Genomic DNA, 19698 nt, shown 5'->3' with positions numbered 1-19698 from the left:
GGTAGACACTGTGGAGGAGTTGGGAGACGGCATGAAAACAGAAGTATCAGCAAAGTCTGTCATTTGTTGAGCAAAATAGTATTCCAGAGGAAAATATTGAGGGAGAAACGATTTCCAGGTGATTCTCATATGATTTCCAGATGATTCTGCAATATTTTTTTCTCTCACCGCATTATTTTACACAATTCCTTATGCCAGGAATAAGCGTAGGAAAGATTAAGACCTTCCAAGACTTCAGATTATGATGTGTGCGTAACATCTGATGTTCTGAAAAAACACTGTTTGTTTCAGCGGGGTCTTAGAATAGAACCCGAATCCTGTGCAAACGAGAAGAGGGGAGATTTTCCCCAGAAGAAAAAACCTTTACCTTTCTCAGCTTGTGACTCAGAGCCATGGCATGATTCGGTCCATCTTGAGCCCTACTCTCTGAAAAACTAGAGGCCCGTGCCCTCATTTTTGTCCTCATTAATTCCATCTTATCCTCCTCTAATCTTCTCTGAAAGGGTCAGGAGAGCCCACAGGTGACCAGGAACAAAACAGCCCCCCCTTCTTCTGCCTAGCCTCCTTCCCACGCTAGCAGGGAGTCTGTTCAAGGGCAGCAATGCCAGTCTGCCTGTTGCTTTCTGGGTAGCCCAATAATGCCCCTGGTTTGGTAATGGAGGAAGAACCATGTGCACCACCTTCTTGGCCATCACAACTCTAATACTGCTGCTACGTCGATGCTTCTTCAACAAAGTTGAACCGTAGGTCTCCTCATCTTCCTCTTACTTTAGGGAAGCAGTTTGAGCAGCTTTTCTGGCAGTGAGCCTAGGGATGGGTGGTTGTCTGCTTCTTCGCCATAAAGAGCTGTCGTTTGTATGTATGCATGCATTATTGTTGTTTTGTTGTTGACTTTTGGAAAGTGGATCTTGAGATATCAAAATGGCTGTTTCTGCTCAGGTTTTAATCTACTTTCTGAGATAGATGATGCTGTGGGTTTTTATCTCTGGTGCCAGTGCATATTCTACCCAAACAATTTTATTTCAGTGAGTAGGTATTAGGGATTACATAGAAATGATTCTCCACAAGAAAATTTCAGTATGGCTGTCTAGGAAGCTATATGAAACAGAGCCCTGGTATATTTGGGGTGGCACTGCTCAATGTAGGACACAACAAGGCTTCCGAGGCAGATTTTTCTTTTTAAATTTGTATAATAATACTCTTACATTCCCTAACTAGTCTTTGAAGTAACATTTAGCCTGTTGATCTAGGGCTGAATTATCAGTCACCATGAATACTTCCTCCCCCAGCCCCCAAAATTCAGGTTTTTATTAGGAACATTCACCATCCCAAGATGAGTTAGTTTAAGGTGATTATGGAACAATAAGATGCATTAATGTTTGTTTGATGCTTAATCAAGACATGTTTTGCCTTCCTTTGCTTAGTAATGCTCTGAAGTTAGACTGAGCAGGGAAGGTGGGATTGAATGGCAGAGTCTGTATATGGAATTTTGTGGCATATATTGAATTATAGCTAGTATGAGATGAAATGCTGTGCAGGGTTTTTCTTCTGTGCCAAAACATCAAGCAGAACCTTTTAGATCCCAGTAAAGATACTGAGATTTAGAGTTCCTTGTCATACCATACGAACACATCCTAAAATGGGCTTCCACATTCAGCAGTTACCTTCTAAAATGCCTTGGTTGTTGGCAGTGGTGAGCTCTGCTGTACGAAATGTGGTTTATTTATTTCCCTTATTTTCACTGCATTCGTTTAGTTGTAATGGTACTGTATAATACAGTCTTTTAGTCCTGTTGAAACGCAAATCTTCAATCTCTAATAGTTGGGGAGAAAAGATAATACCAGTTAGCAATTGGGAAAAAAGGAAAATGAGATAAGGAAATATAGGAACAGTAGTGACTTTAAGATAAATTAATCCTTCTCTTTTGAGCTTTATTTATTTTATATTACTCTGATATATGGTTTCAAATAGCAAGATTTTACATTCAATTTTCTATTACTTTATATGGCATTAATTGTAGAAACTGAAAATAACTTCCCAATCAATCAGTTTTTTAATATGCAAATATTTGAATGTGCCTTCATGATCTATAATTACTAAAACCTTTTTTTAAAAAAAGTAGGAGAAGATAGCATACAATGGTGAGGTTATGATACGAGAGAATTAGATTTTTGGAAAGAAGTTGTTTTTTTTTTTTTTTTTTACTGCAAGCTCCTTTAGTGCCAAATTAATAGAGATAATGGACATTTGCAGTAGGCTGTATGCAAATGAAAACCAATCCTGCTTTCCAAGTAGGTTGTGAAGCATGTGGATTTTGCAGGGTCAGACTCCGGTTATGGTTTAAGTATCTCTTTGAAACAACTTAGATGTGTGTGGAGCATGCCTATTATTTATGCCAAATGACTATAGAGAAGAAGGAAGATGTATGTCCTTGACAGAAATATGCAGGATCTATTGCCTGGGTAAAAGAACTCAAGCACATTTTAAACACAGAATGTCCAGGTAATGTTTGGAAGCAACTCATGCACCTTGCTGATTCACTGTCCTATTAAGAAAATGGAGAGCTTGCAGCACAATCAAGCTTAAAAGATTCTGTTATTAGAATCAGTCTAAATAAAATTAGTTTTAGCTTTCTTGGAGCTGAATTTTTGGTCTGGCTCATTAATGGAGCTGACAATGATTGTTTAAAAGAACCAAACCTAGCTGAGTTCTCTAAATTAAATTAGAGAATATTAAAAGACACCCCAGATAATTGTCTAAATGATTAGGCCTCTCCCCCGAGATCCTATTGAATGGTAGTACTTACTCACTCTAACAATAGTAAATATTTTATTTTCCTTCTCTTCTTCCTCATCTACCAAATATCTTGTTATTTCAATGCATCTTAACAATCCAGAACATAGTTCTGGCCGCAAGGCATCTCTACAAGGAGAATTGATGTCTGCAAATAGAAGCCTTCCCTCTGGGATATATTTGGGTTACAAATGCACAAAGCTATTTTTCGACTGAAAAATGGTTGACACTTAAAGATTCACATTATTTCAGCCAAATAGAGTCCATATAGTTATCCTTAGTTATATAGATGAGGGGATAGCAAGTCCTTTTCAAAGCAAACTGAGGTGCACTGACAAATGTTTGTAGATTAACCAGTTGTTAGCATACAATGTTTACATTTTAATGGTTCACTTTTTAAAAAGGAAATTAGAGAGGAATTGTGTATTCCCTTAAGAATTTGGAAGTCCTGTGAACTGGACATTGCTTGAGTCCCAGACCTGGAAAATCAGGAAGTCATTTGAACAAATTATTTACATCAAACCAAATCTTTATTGTGGTTAGTTCATATTCACAGTAAAGAATTAATGTGTGTTGCATATATGGGAAATCTGGTCTGCTTCCTTCCGGTGCTTTGATGCATGTGTTTGATGGAACTGAATATAAAATCCTATATTACTGGATAGCAATAAATAAATCTCATAAAGAAATAAGCAAGCCTGATCATATACGATTATATGAGGTCCTTAGTGCTCCTCTAAACTTGGTTATTTGCTTGTGGACAGTCTGTTACCTAATTAAGTAACATTATCAGTTCCAGAACTGATAGTGGCTAGCACTAATAATGTTACCTAGTCAGATAATGAAATGTCTGCAAGCAAACAGCCAGGCTTGGGGGCACCAAGGATTCCCCAATTCAATCCTGATTTACATATATTTTTTATTTATTTATTTATTTGATTTGTCAATCACTTACAAGATAATAGGTATAAGTAAAAACATAGTTATGAATACATGGATACATATAAGAAAAATAAAAAATATAAAAAAGAAACAATAGGAAAGGGACAGTAGGCACATTGGTGCGCTTATACAGGCCCCCTACAGACCTCTTAGAAAAGGGGTGAGGTCAATAGTAGACAGTCTAAGGTTAAAGTTTTTGGGGTTTGGGGAAGAAACCACAGAGTCAGATAGAGTATTCCAGACATTGACCACTCTGTTGCTGAAGTCATATTTCCTGCAATCAAGTTTGGTGCGGTTAACTTTGAGTTTGTATCTATTGTTTGCTCTTGTGTTGTTATGGTTAAAGCTGAAGTATTCGTTGACAGGTAGGACATTGCAATGTATGGTTTTATATACTATACTTAGGTCGGACCGGAGGTGGCATAGTTCTAGGTTTTCTAGGTCTAGAGTTTCGAGTCTGGTGGCATAAGGTATTCTGCAACGAGTAGAGGAGTGGAGAACTCTTATTGTGAAATATTTCTGGACTTTCTCAACTGTGTTACTATCAGATACATAATGTGGGTTCCAAACTGATAAGCTGTATTCAAGTATTGGTCTAACAAATATTTTGTATGCTCTAGTTAGTAGTGTGATATTATCAGAGAAAAAGCTACATAGGATTAGGTTAACAACTCTTAATGCCTTTTTGGCTATGTAGTTACAGTGGGCTCTAGCACTCAGATCATTAGAGATGAGTACTCCAAGGTCCTTGACAGAGTTTGGATCATCAACAAGGTCTTGACTATTCAGCTTGTATTTTATTTTCTGATTTTTTTTTTGCCAACATGTAAGAGATTTGTTTGTTGAGATTTGAAGTTGCCATTTGTTTGACCATTCTGATACATAGTTGAGGTCTTTTTGAAGAGTAGCAGTATTTTCTGTGGTGTTGAATAGATTTACATCATCAGCGAAGAGAACGCAGTTGTTCTTAATATGATCACAGAGGTCATTTATGTAGAGTATGAAGAGAGCTGGTCCTAGAACACTGCCTTGGGGAACACCACTGTTGACAGGTACAGAATTTGATACGACGCCCCTAATTTTGACCATTTGTTGTCTGTTTGACAAGAATGCTTCTATCCAGTTATGCAGGTGTCCAGAGATACCATAAAATTTTAGTTTTAGTAGTAGTTTATTCTCTTCCATTGGATACATCTGATTAGGAAACTATGAGGAAATGCCAGATTATCTACTCCTAGGAGTTATAAAAACAACCCAGGTAACCCAGTTGCATATACAATTTGTTTGCCAAGATGTGTAAACTTTATTTGATCTGTCTGTATAAATCTCAAGGAATCAAGCTTAAGTCAAGGGATTTTTTTTAGTCACAAAACACTAAGCAATCCCATATTTTTCTAGCGTAATGTTTAGATCCAACTTGGGTAGTTAATTTATGATTTAGTGTTTGATGCACAGCTACCCAGTTGAATTAATTTAATAAACAATGGTTATCTTAATCATCCATGAGCAATGATTGTCCAACTTCTTCTTAAAATCCTACAGAGGTAGCGGTCTGATCCATTGTTTTAAAGCTCTTTGCATCAAGAAGTTTTTCCTTATATTTAAATGAGACATATTAGTAAATATGTGTTGTATTGACAAGAGGTTGCTACTAGAATACAATCCAAATCTACTCTTCACCTTTAAAATACTAAATAGTTTGAGCCCTAGTGATCTTCTGCAGCAACCCTGTAGGAAATACAATATGTGATCAGTACAAGCGATGCATTGTGCTTAGCTGGGAGTTCCTCCTTCCTTTCTCGTACTAATTTTCATTTTGCTATTTGGGAAATATTTGTCAAAACATTAAATTATTTAGTCCCCTCTTCCTATCCTTCTCTTTCACTCTCTTTTTCAAATATACAAGGGGGAAGAGGGAAGAGATGTGTGCTGTCCAGAAAACATCATGTTGATTAACACTTCTGATTAAGCAGTGCAGTAAAACAATAGGCAATCAACAGAAATTATGTGGCTGAATCCATCTTTCCTATGTTATCCATCTCATTTCCTTTCGCTGTTTTAACAGCTTTTCTCTCTCTTTGATCTTGTAATTATGGAGTTGAACAATCCCTCTCTCTGGGCTGAAATCTGAATTAAAGCACCTCAATGGACGACTATCTAACATCTCTTTGAGTATATCCAGCGAAGGAAAGTCTGCCATTTCTCTGGCGAATTGGTTCCGTTCTTAAACTGTTCTTAATGTTAGAAAGCTTTTGTCAAATATTCAGCTGGATTTGAAACTTCAACCTATTAGGTAATTTCCTGTAATCTAGAATGAAAAAGAACCTTCTGTGTGGAGAAGATCATTTTCTTACCTATAGAAATCTTTTTTAAAAAAATACTGAAAATTTCTTCTCGTTATCAATCAGATGAATAGGGGACTTTCATTGATGGAAATTTTTTTAAATTATTTTGGATTTCAATCTAGACATTGATATATTTTGAAAGAACAGGTCAAGAATATGTCTTAAATATGTGTGTCATGCAGTCAGTCATATGCACTAAGATGTCTAGAGTTTTCTATATCTATGCATTATTCACAAATGATTTACAGATTGTACACATTGACTGAATTTTATATATTTAGTGCAGGTAATTTCCAGCTGCAAAAAGGGATTGTTATGAAAGGCTTGTATATGGTGGAAATTTGTCCTTAATCATCAAGAGTATAACTTCTTGAAGGAAAAGACCTGAGGGAATGTTTCTATTTTTGACGAATTACAGTGCAATTTCAGATATATCCTGCACCAAATTTGGAAATGCCCACTGTTCTGTATTAACATACTCCAAATACTGACTTCTGATTGGTCCACACAAACGGCATTGTGATGGGTCCACTGAAAGGCCGTGATTGGTCCGCTAAGAATCAACTGCGATTGGCCGTGCCGATCGTGGGAGATTCAAAGACCTGTCATTGGCTGGCGAGCTGCGAGCAATCCCTATATGAAGGGCTGCCACGGCTCCAAGATCTTGCACAGATCTATACAAAAAATAAAGAGCTTGAAGTACACTGGTCTCGCGTCTCTTCCGTACCCGATCTAACACCCACCATTACACAATTTGCTAGTAAAATTGCCATCTTTTAAATTTCAGGATTATGTACACGGTTCGCTCTGCTCTGAACAGATTTTCTTTCTAAATGAACAGCTAAGAACATAACAGAAAAGAAAACAACTGTTACCATTAATAATAATGCTTGAAATAAAGGAAGCTGATGGACTGACCCACCAAATAGTGCTACCTATTGTCATACATAATGATTCAATACCTACTTTTCTTCCTTCTCTGTGGGGATAAAATGCCTATTTTTAGAATATAATAATAATTATTTATTTGAAACCAGCTATTAGCTGTCTCCAGTGGTAACTCGTGTTTTGACTGCTTATCTGTCAGTTTCCTTTCTTAGGTTGATAAACATGTCCTAAATCCATCTCTAACTTCTGACAAGAAATTCTCACTATTTATTTCATTCATTTTCAGTTCCCAGTGAGGCTTTTAATGTACCATTTGGTTGCTTCAATCACATCCAAACATGGCCACCTTACACGGGTAACTCTCCAATGTATTCCCATCTGTTTTCTTTCCATAGAACAATATATCCGAAATTGAACATTTGAGCATGCTCTTTTGTTCCTACTGGGAAGCACTAAAACCCCCCCAACCCTCACACCTGTATATTTTATTCAACATAAAGAAAACAGTTATTTTATATTTATGGGCAAACAGCCAAGACCATTTTAGAATGGTCTGAAAATCCATTCTCATTCAACTCACTATGGAGATGGGAGTGAAGGACACGCTGAATGGGTTCTTCTCCTTCCTAAATGGTCAGTCATGGTCATAGGGATGCGAGCAAGTTTGGCTCTTTTTCCCTTACATTTTAATGTAGACCACTGGATAGACACAGGTGGTCAGAAAGAGAGGTATCATTAATATGTGGATGATATTCAGTTGTAGAGCTGTTACCTTGGGTCAATCAGCAGCTGCAGTTACTGTTATATTCTGATGCTTAGAAACTGTTAGGGTCTGGATGTGAAGAAACAGGTTGACACTTAATCCCAGCAAGGCAATGGTAGGGGATAAGGAAGAGGATTACTTCAAAGGAAGCCCATCTGGTGAAGCAAGTTAACAATCAAGGGATGTCCTTAGATTCAGCAACATATGCTGGAAAAGCAGTTGGAGGTCATGGCCAGGAGAAACTTTGCACTAATTCATCTGGTGCCACTTGCAGCCATTTCTGGAATGGGAGCTTTGCTGATGGTGGGTCATACCCTTATCGCATCCAATCTGTACTGGACTGTTGCAGTTCACTCAATATGGAGCTCTCCTTACAGTTGATTCTAAAGGCAGCAGCCCAGATAGCTATCAGTTTGACTATACTTACCCAGGTCTATCAGGATTTGGCTGATATAAATTGGAGATCCTGGTTGTTACCATTAAAGCTCTCTATTATTTTGGTTCTGGATAGCTCTAACACCACCTGCTCTGGGTGGAATCTGCCCATCCTGTGAGATCTACCGTGTTTCTCATATAATAAGGCTGGGTCTTATTTTTTTTTGAGCCCCGAAAAAATGGCTTTTCATGCCTACAAAACATGCTGGGACTTCCTATTGGGGGAGGCCGTATTGTTGGAGAAACAGGGTATGAGGGAAAGCATCTTTCAGGTTTTATCTCTGAGGAAATGTTGTCATCAGAGACTCCAGGATAAGGCTTTTTGTCCCCCTCCCCCCCTTCCTATGGAATAATAGGAATAAGAGTAGTGCCTCTTTACATTTCTGAAGATTTCTGTTGACCTGGTTCTTCTGTAGGATTTGGGAATGGAAAGAGTGAAGAGTGTGATGCCAGTTATTGGTAAGGGGTTGTTTAATATTTTAGAATTTTGGGGTATTTCTATCATTTTAATTATTGTATGTAGGGATAGAAAATTGCTTGGAACCTTGTTTGATTGGGAGCAAATTTTCCAGTTCTAACAAATAAGTAAGCTAAAGTTGAATTAGCAAAGAAACATTTTAAAAGAATAAAACTATTTCAATACAACTTATTACAATAATTTAGGCCCATATTTCTTTTTTTCTGTTTTAAATCTAATATACATATGCCCATATACACACATCACACCTTTCCTATTGAGGATAAGCAACATTATGCAAAGCATAGAAAAGGAATAAGTGTCATCCGGATAAATTAAAGTTATAAGATAAGAAAAATAAATAGATGCATGCAATTCATTTACACCAACCCCACTCACTCCATAATTTATAACTTTGCTTCCACAAATCCACACATGCTTTAACACTATCTTTGTCCTTTAAATCTAAATCCTCATTCATTTTCTCTGTATGACTAAGCCATAGCATATTTCTTTCTTTTTTTAAAGTGTCATGCTTGGGCATATGCAAACTTAACTTTCTTTTACTGAAAATAAAATTTTAATAAATGAATCCAAGTATTTGCTGCCCAATCTTAAAACTTCCCCAGAAGACCTAAGCAATTTGTCTTCTTCTTGCTCTAACCACCCATTTCTTCTGCCTCAATACCAGCAGCCTTTGTGGCTCTTAAAAGAGGTGGTGCTTTGCCAGATGCAGTCCCAGCCAAAAGCCTATGGGGAAATTAAATGCCATATCTCTGAAAGCAGACAGGAGGGGGGAAAAAAGAGAGACAATATATTGAGGGAAAACAGCTTCAATAAATGGATAGGACAGCATGGCATAAGAATCGAGGGTGACATAAATATCATGGTGTTGGGATAAAATGCCTGTGAAAACTACTTACATTTGTCTGAGGTGTAGTCTGTACAAACAATTCTGTACTGTATCATTTTTTGGGGGCGGGGGGGTTCCAAATAACTTTTGAAATATTTTCATTCAACACAGAATAATGTAAACAGTGCTGAAGAAAGGTATTGCCTGACCAAAGATGTCAAGATCTTTCTTTGAAAAATCTTGACATCTTTGGTCAGGCAATACCTTTCTTCAGCACAGTCAATATTGTTTTTAAGTCCTTTGGGTCTCTTAATCAAGCACAATGTTACATTAGACCATTTCTGGATATTAGAGAATAAACATTTTATCTGTTAATTTTTTTGTCTGGCGTGTTTTTACAATGGAAGATTTTAATGTTTTTCATTGCTTTCACTTTGTTAGCTGCCCAGAGTCATTGGATGCAAAATGGATGGCAAATAAATTTCATAAATAAACAAAAAGAGCTCTCTTACTATTCTGGTGGAATATTATGGCAAGTCCAAAACTTTCTGGTTACCAACTAATAAGACAGAAGTGCAGGGAGAAAGAATATTAACTGTTCTTTAAATCAAGATTTAGGATTGGGCTAAATGTTTCAAGTATTTGTTGAAAATCTTTAATTTTATTGGGGATTCTTTAAATCATCAGTCCACTCCATCTTGCCATGTCTAATAATATTCTCTCAAGGGACTTTTAATTCATATGAGAAAGAATCCTACTACATAAAGGCTGGCAAGGAGGAGAGATCTGAACAGTAGATTTCCTCTCCACAGTTCAGAGATTATCCTTCAGTTAGATAAATACTACATATCCCAAGGTTACTAAAACCCTTTTCCAAGGGCTATCCAAATGTGCCTTAAACAGATAAATTACTTAGACATAAGAGGTAGAGTTATAAAACCATACCAAAATGATATGTAGAAATTCCATTGGCAATGTTCCAGTTTATTAGAAAAATCTCTTTGGTATATGTATTTGGAGTGTTGTGGTTAATAATGCTGCAGCAAGCAACCTCCATTGAAAAAGCCTTAAAAGGTCTTTTAACTGAAATCATTGATTAGATCAAACTGGATTTGTTCCGAAGAGACTCATGTTGGATAAGCTAAATATTTGAATATATTAATAATATAAGTAAATTGATAATATAAATAAAAAAGCAAGTAGCTATAATTTTTCTTAATACAAGAAAGCATTTGATAGTGTAATTTAGAATGGCCTTTCAGTGATTCCAGATAAGATGAACTGTGGTTTGAATGTAAAGCATAAAGAATAAGAAACCAAGATCCTGGAGTTTTGTCAGAAAATACGGTGTAACAAAACGAGGAAAATATGTCTGTTCCTCTTCTTCTTTATTTCTACTGTTATTGGAACCATTTCCAAGAAGGCATACCAAGAAAATAACATTTTAATAATTACATTGGCAAATGAAGAACACAAACTAAAACCACAGGCAAATAATATTGCACTTATAGTTACCCATCCAAAGAATTGCCTAGAATTAATAGTGGAACATATATAGGAGTACAATTTAGTGTCAGGATATTGGATTAATAAGATTCAAATCATTTGGAATTTACTGAAGAAAAAATAGAATATCTTCAGCAAATCACAGGTTTTAATATAATTGCAAAAAGCAGGTATAGGAAATCTGAGGGAGCGGGCAGTCCAGAAGTGCGAACTAATAAAACAAACAAATAATTACTTTACAAAAACAATAATTACTTTTTTCAAAATAATTATTTGCAGTTTTGGAAAAACATGATGGTGGCTATTTTAAGAAGGAGAAATCTAATATAGTTATTTGTAGGAAGAACTGCAGTGGTAAAAATGAATACTTTACCAAGAATTGAAGACAAGTATTAAATGAATTAAGTGGCAAAAAATACTTTTATATAGTTCAATAAAAGACTGAAGATCAAGCAGAACTGTATATACTATAGAGACAGCAAACATTAAGGCATTTCTTGAAGCAGATATTTCATGAAATATCACAAGAATGTAAATAGAAAAGGAAGAGAAAAGCAGAACTTGATAGATTTGGCCAGCATTATTGTTTTCAAAATGGAACTTTTTTTTTTTACAACAGAGTTTGACAAGGAAAAAAAACCTACTTGTTATCTTTTACTTGCTATATCACATGTTAAATTATAGTTCCTACCTTAAACTATTCAAACCTGAGTGAAAAAAAGCAGGTTAACAGATGTGAATTGTAGCTTATCTTAAATATTCCCCATGGCTTTTAGGAAATCAATATTTTGTCCTTCAGTGGGATGATATTTTGGATTGAGATAACATCAAGATTAGAGAGGCTAAAAGGCAAGATAACATTTTTAGTCACAAAAGACAAAGCAATGCCAACCAAAATATCAGCAGGAATTTATTCTAGTTAGAGAATTATTATTTTTCTTCCATTCAATTGTATCCAATTCTCAAAGACTGCCTGGACATATCTCTGCAGTTTCCTTGGAAAGGTTTTTCAGAAGTGGTTTGTCATTGCGTCCTTTCTAGGGCTGAGAGAAAGTGACTGACCCAAGACCACCCAGCTGGGTTGATCCTAGGCTGGGACTAGAACTCACGGCCTCCTGCTTTCTAGCCGTAATACCTTAACCACTACACCAAACTGGCTCTCTAGAGAACAATATAATTAGACATCAAAATAATCTTTTCAACAAATGTTGTCAAATTTGTCTCTATGAGGTGTGACCTCTACCTAAAGAATTACAGTAATTGCAGTGGCTATGGAATTTTCATAATATGCATTTGTCATGGATTCAGAGTGGGTAATTGGTGATTCTGTACTGCCGGTATATTGTAATTGAATTGATTTGGAAGAAAAAATAAGTTATGAGAAAAATTTGCATGAATTTAGTAGGAGTTTGTACAATTAGATTTTATATCAAATTTTGTTCTCAGCACACTCTGTTTCTTCCCTGCAGCCCCCACAGATTGTGATATACCATGCAAACAGCAGGATTCATTACCTATCGTCTTCAGTATGAAAATCCCCAATGCAACTTTATCCAGTTCTCTAAAACATAGCTGCATTTATAGCCTATTGCTGCTAGTTCCTGCTCTACCTTGACTTGACTCTCAGCACATTTTCTATTAAGTTGCTCATTGACAATTAATTACTTGGAATACGGATGTTTGCAGATAGCTGTCAAACATTTGCTCAAATTTCTTTTCATAACTCAATCAATCTTTCTTTAAGTGGGGTGATATTTTGGATTGAGATAACATCAAGACTGGAGAGGCTAAAAGACAAACCAAATGACAGCCTGAGCATGAGAAAATGGATTGGGGCCACAGCACAACTTTTTAAGCACTTTCCCACCGTGCCTCTGATCCTGATTCTTATATAATTCCATTCTAATTGGTCAAAAGAAAAAAAAACTTATCCAGCATACTATTTGATCACTTCTTGAGCCTTACCACAACCAGATTGCAATAGATAGTTACAACAGTTCGTTTAGTGACTATTCAAAGTTACAACGGCACTGAAATAACGGCACTTATGACCATTTTTCACACAACCATTGCAACATCCACATGGTCACGTGATCAAAATTCACTAACACATATTTATGATGATTGCAGTGTCCTTGGATCAGGTAATCACATTCTACAACCTCTGACAAGCAAAATCAATGAGGAAGCTAGATTCACTGAACAACCTTGGCACTAAGGCAACAGAAATTTTGGGCTCAATTGTGGTTGGAAGTCCAGGACTACCTGTATGCCCACTGTGAGGACTCTCCTGGATGATTCCACAGATACCTCTTTAGATGTCAGCTCAGGGGAGGATGAACCAGTTCTTGGCATGTCAGGGAGCTGACTTAATTGATGGCCCTGAGCAGCTATCTGGAAGGGATTTGGCTGAGGTTCCAGCTAGGGAAAGCATGTGGTTGCAAAGGGTTAGTGAGGAGGAGGAGGATGTGCCTTCTGTACTGATGCAAGAACAGATAGGGCAGAGAAAAGGCAGAAGCAGAGACAATCAGCCAGACTACTTGAGAGGAGGAAGCCTCACCTTTCTTGATGAGCTGCACCGGAAGCTGCCTATTTGGCACAGCGGATGGAGGGCGACATTGCTGGGAACAATGTGTTTGTTTCCTAGCTGTGTGTTTTCCGATGTGATGATTCCTACCTCGCTTTGGATTGACACCGGGCCTTGACTTGAATCGTGCCTCGGAAAGTCTGGACTTTTCTTGACTTGTGAACTCTCTTGTGTTGTGGATTCAAATTTGCCTGCTGGATATATTTTGTTTGAGAAACTTTCAAGCGCTTTGTGCATTCTTTGGCCATTGCTTTGTGGAGTAACATTGGTCTGTTTGTGGCTAGACTTAATTAAGATAGTTCTGGGTTTTTTGGTGAAGGGAATTGCTGGGAAAGATTAATAAAGCCGCTGAACCACAGTTATGTGTCTGTGTGTGAGTGAGTGGGGCAGCACAGCAAGCCCAATGCACAATTTCCCCATTGTATCCCTGCCTTCTCCAAATCCAAAAGACATATTGCAAAGTGCCACCCATGTGCTTGTTACCCCTGAGCTTACAGAGGGCGCTGCTCTGCCCAAGCCAACCAGCAACTGAAGACAAAAATACAAGCTGAATTTCTTGCCAGTCCTTAGACCTCCAAATCCATTGTGTGCACACAAAGCAGTTCTTCTTCCTTCCTTTACAAATAGATGTTTTGTGGCATACTTTCCCCACCCCACCTCTCTCTCTCTCTCTCTCTTTCTCTTTTTTCGTGTACACTTATGTTGATTTCTTCCTGGTGAGGTGATCTGGATTGTTTTCAAAAGAAGACTGATTTTTGAAAGAGTGAATTCATTGAGAAATCTGTAACACTTCTTCTCTCTCAGATCGGCTTCATTGAAATGGTGATTTACATAAAACAATATTCTGTACTCATTCTCTAGAACAATTTTTATTTGCTCAATATATTCAGCATTCCCACTTCTTCCTCTGAATTGCAGTGAATAAAGAAAATGCATCTTTCCATAGTGCCGTTCTTGAGAACAACAATACAGGTAGTCCTTGACTTACAACAGTAAATTTAGTGACTGCTCAAAGTTAGAATGGTACCAAAAAAAAGTGACTTGGGACCATTTTTCACACTTATGACCATTGCAGCATTCCCATGGTCACATGATCAAATTTCAGATGCTTGGCAACTAACTCATATTTATGACAGTTGAATTGATCCCCTTTTGTGACCTTCTGACAAGCAAAGTCAATGGGGAAGCCAGATTCACTTAACTATGGTACTAATTACTAACTTAAAAAGTGTCTCGCTTAGCAACAGAAATTTTAGGCTCAATTGTGGTTGTACGTTGAGGACTACCTGTATAATTAAATGTGATATAAAAGATCCAGTCAGTTCCTTCTGTGTTGTTCCTGAAATTGGGAGCTCAGGGCCATTCACAGACTCCCTGAGAGTAAGTCCTTCCATCAGTGTTTTTTATTTTATTTTATTTATTTATTTTGACTTGTCAATCACTTACAAGATAATAGGTATAAGTATATACATAGTTACGAATACATGAAATGGGTACATATAAGAAAAATAAAAGAAACAATAGGACAAGGACGGTAGGCACATTGGTGCACTTATACAGCCCCCCTACAGACCTCTCTTAGGAAAGGGGTGAGGTCAATAGTAGACAGTCTAAGGTTAAAGTTTTTGGGGTTTGGGGAAGAAACTACAGAGTCAGGTAGAGTATTCCAGACATTGACCACTCTGTTGCTGAAGTCGTATTTCCTGCAATCAAGTTTGGTGCAGTTAACCTTGAGTTTGTATCTATTGTTTGCTCTTGTGTTGTTATGGTTGAAGCTGAAGTATTCATTTGCAGGTAGGACATTGCAATGTATGATTTTATATACCATACTTAGATCAGACCGAAGACGGCGTAATTCAAGGTTTTCTAGGTCTAGAATTTCAAGTCTGGTGGCATAAGGTATTCTACAAGGAGTAGAGGAGTGGAGAACTCTTCTTGTGAAATATTTCTGGACCTTCTCAACTGTGCTAATATTAGATATGTAATGTGGGTTCCAGACTGATGAGCTGTATTTGAGTATTGGTCGAGCAAACGTTTTGTTCTCAATATTAGTGGGACTTAACCAGATTAGCTATTGTTAGTTTGCTCTTTTGTTATATTGTTTTTGTCTTTTAATCTTCTTACTGAAAGAATGCAATGTAAGCTGCTCAGAGTCCTTCTGGATGGGAGCACATAAACCGAAATAATAAATGGTGATACTTGCTGTCTCTTTAATCTGTACCAGAGAGAAATCAAGGAGTGTTCTCCTTCATATGTTGATAATATTATGAGGGCCCTTTGACAAAGGAAGGCAAATATTGCTTCCAAAAATGTTGAATTTCAGTTTCTATCAGTCCTGTATCAGCATCATTACTGGTAAAGGATTGTGAAAACTGCTTGTCCCAAAATCTAGAAGGCACTAAGTCTTTCCCTGACCTACAAAATTCTGAAACTAACCAAGGTTCTCAGATGCAAAGTATTCAATCTTACCTAGCAAAAGCTGATTTGCACTCCCATTTTGTATGCAATGATATACAGATATTATATCAGCTAATGAGCTAGAATCCTGATAATAAGCACAAATATTTTAGCACAAGATATGGTAGATAGTATTGTATGCACTGCCAGCAGTGTAGAGCATCTGATGTCATCTTATTGGGAGCTGCCCAGAGTTGTTTGAAAGATGGGTAGCTATACAAATGTTTTAAATGAATAAATAAAATAAACAAATGCCAAACACGAGGAAAGGCTGCTGCTGTTCTTATTGCTACCCAAAATAAATAGACTCTCTTTTCCCTCCCAAACTTCAGAGAAACAACAGAAGAACCCAAGGAGACTGTATCAGATTCTTCTAAAAGGTAACACAGTCCATTTATATAAGTGCATTCATTTCAGTAAAGTTTTCATAGCAGAAACTCCTGACTGGGTTACATCCAGACTTTAAATCAGACTATAGTACTGTGATCATTCCTATTTAGACCCATTAATAGAATTAAACACAAAGCTTGCTGCAATTTTCCAACTTCAAAGCAAGCTATTTGGTTTAATAGGACCTATTTCTGAGAAAATTCTTACAGAATTAAGCAATTATTTATACAGAACTAGAATGATTTACCAGCATTATTAAGCTGCCAGTAGTCTAGTTTCAAACACCCTGAAAGTTAAAAAGGGCCTATCTTAAATATCCTGTTGCAGTGAATGTACAGTAAGCTGTATTGTGTTTTGCATTTCTCTACAGAGAAGCAGGAAATTGACTCTGGCCCTGCACGAAGTATAGAAATGGAAGAGAAATATGCTTCCCTGTATTATAGTATCACCTGGAGGAAAATTCACAATCCACTATTGACTATATCATGGTAAGTTCAGTTGGTAACACGGTTGTTAAGGGAATCTGACCTCCCCATTGACTTTGCTTGTCAGAAGGTTGAAAAAAGGTGATTGCACAACTCCAAGACACGGCAACCATTCTAAATATGAACCATTTGCCAAGCATCTGAACTTTGATCATGTGGCCAGGAGGATGCTGTAATGGTTGTAAGTGTGAAAAACGGTCATAAGTCACTTTGTTCAGTGCTGTTGTAACTTCGAATGGTCACTAAACAAGCTGTTGTAAGTCGAGGACTACCTGTACTATTTCTCTTTCCTTGAGCCACCCATTAAACAAACAAAAATCTCACCAGTGGATGGTTCACTCATTCATGACGTCCTTTCAGGTAGAACAGTTTCACTCCAGTTTTGAAATACCTCAGGTCAGTAAGGACTACCACGCCATTTACGTAGGCCCAGTTATTAAAAAAAGCAAAGAAAGACCCAGCTTTTCAACAGTCTACCAGTGAATCAGTGGGGGGATTCAATTTTTTTACTACCGGTTCTGTGGGTGTGGCTTGGTGGGCGTGGCAGGGGAAGGATACTGTAAAACTTCCGTTCCTCCCCACCCCACTAACCTGCTTTCCAGCTCCGTTCTCCTGTGCAAGAGAGATGGTATTCAGCAAGTTCTGACCAGTTCTGGAGAACCGGTAGCGGAAAGTTTGAGTAGTTCAGAGAACTGGCAAATACCACCTCTTACTGGCCCTGCCCCCATCTATTCTCTGTCTCCCGAGTCCCAGCTGAGTCTTCTTTTGTTGCCCTGCACAGGAGAACAGAGCTGGAAAGCAGGTTAGTGGGATGGGGAGGGAATGGGGATTTTACAGTATCCTTCCTCTGCCATACCCACCAACCCACGCCCACCAACCCAAGCCACGCCCACCAACCCAAGCCACACCCACCAAGCCACACCCACAGAACTGGTAGTAAAAAAATTCAAATCCCACCACTGCTGTGCAGGGCAACAAAAGAAGACCCAGCTGATCAACTGGGACTCGGGAGGCAGAGAAGAGATGGGGGCAGAGCCAGTCAGAGGTGGGATTTGCCGGTTCTCTGAACTGTTAAAAATTTCTGCTACCAGTTCTCCAGAACTGTTCAGAACCTGCTGAATACCATCTGTGCAGTGAATTGAAAAGCATGCTCCAAATGAAAAAAAGCCCAGTGGGAAAGGAGATAGCCCAGGGAAAGAAAACTAATATTATTTTAAAACAATTGTAGAATTGCAAGCCAGCGAGCTTGCTTAGTTCAAAACAGTTCCTATATAAGGCAAGTGTGGTACCCACCAGCCTTTTGAAGCACAGCTCAAACAGATTAATCAGAAATTAGGCAGCCATTTTTGACCAAAGGCAATGCAGGGACTTTTATTTTAAAGCTGATTGCTCTGCCTGCATACATGTGCCTTTTGAACGCTTCAACTCTGTAAATAGCAATATTTCCAGATATATTATAAAATAAACCAAGGCAAATAACTACTTTGACAATGCTTAACTACCAGCAAGAATAAGAAACTGGTCATATAAATAACCAGATCAATTAAAGTCTGAGTACTAGGTTATATGATCTTGCTTTCCTTAGGTTCAGCTTATCACTCTTGGAAAGTGGCCTTTGAATGGGATGGAATTCAGCAGCCCAAGAAAAATGGCAGTAAAAGGCAGGGCCCAGAGGGGAATTTTTGCAGCACTGCACACTAGCCAATCACAGTGAAGAGAGGTGCGGAGATTCCAGTGAGGCACAACTAGACAAACCAGTTGGTTATCTCACCTTTGTTGGAAAGTGGAAAACCCTGGTTTTGAGGCAGTGAAGGAACACAGGATGGAGGTTACATTTGCTGCAGCCTGGGATGGGATGAGAACTACAGTATATATCCATGATGGCGAACCTATGGCACATGTGCCACAGGTGGCACACAGAGCCATTTGTGCTGGCACGCAAGCCGCAGGCAAACTTACCTCACTGCACATGCGCATGCCTTGCAGTTGATTTTTGGCCGGTTTGAGGCCTTTTTCGGCCTCCCAGAGGCTTGAAAAAAGGGTCTGCAGGCTTTGCAGGCCAAATAATAGATCCATTTTGTCACTTCCTGTAAAAGCGGAAGTGATGAAACGGGCCTATTATTCATCCTGCAAAGCCTGCAGAGGTTTTTTTCAAGCCTCTGGGAGGCCAAAAAAGGCCCCAAATCGACTGAAAATCAGCTGTGAGGTGCAGTGCAGGTAAGGGGCAGCCGGGGGGATTATGTGTGCATGCGCAAGGGGCGTGGGGGCACATTGCCTGCTGGGTGCTGGCATGCGAGCATGCACATGCAAGCGCATGCACAATTTTTGGCACAGGATCCCAAAAAGGTTAGCCACCACTGGTGTATATTCTGGTCTCCAAAAACAGCAGGTGGGGGTTGAGCTCATGCTGGGGCATGCAGGAAGTATCACACCTACTGTATCAAACAAGTATTATGCTTTATTCCAGGCAGAAGATCTAGCCAGGAAAAAAAATCTCAAGAACGTATTTTATAAACTATTCGTAACCACATGGCCATTGTTTTTCAGTAGAGTTCGGGAAAGAAGAAATGAAGTCACTGCGCCTTTAAGTTGTAAGACAGAAAGAAAGAAGCCACAAGGCAGCATCTCCTACAGATCTCCTACAGAAACATGCTGTTGCAAAGTAATGGGAAGAGATACCCTGGAGGAAACATTTTCCATGGCCTAAATTGAGAAAATTACATGTGTTGTGGTTTTAATTTTTTCCCAAGATGTAAATCCCTAAAGAAATAAAGAAATAAATAGCCCCATGAGCTCA

At 38.2% G+C, this 19698-nt stretch overlaps 1 long non-coding RNA gene across 1 annotated transcript; it reads left to right on the top strand.

Moving 5' to 3' along the window:
* Positions 1 to 497: 497 nt before the first annotated feature.
* Positions 498 to 19698, top strand: LOC113411917 (uncharacterized). Its single transcript, XR_003370849.2, has 4 exons — positions 498 to 743; positions 16359 to 16406; positions 16787 to 16904; positions 19449 to 19698. It is a non-coding gene; the product is annotated as an uncharacterized LOC113411917 (long non-coding RNA).

Source organism: Notechis scutatus, chromosome 2 (genome assembly GCF_049901735.1).
Source record: "Notechis scutatus isolate UNSWTSFEM ecotype Mainland chromosome 2, rNotScu1.2, whole genome shotgun sequence".
NCBI lineage: Eukaryota > Metazoa > Chordata > Lepidosauria > Squamata > Elapidae > Notechis > Notechis scutatus.
Note: the sequence above shows the minus strand (reverse complement) of the source record. Positions and strands in the feature narration are given on the sequence as shown.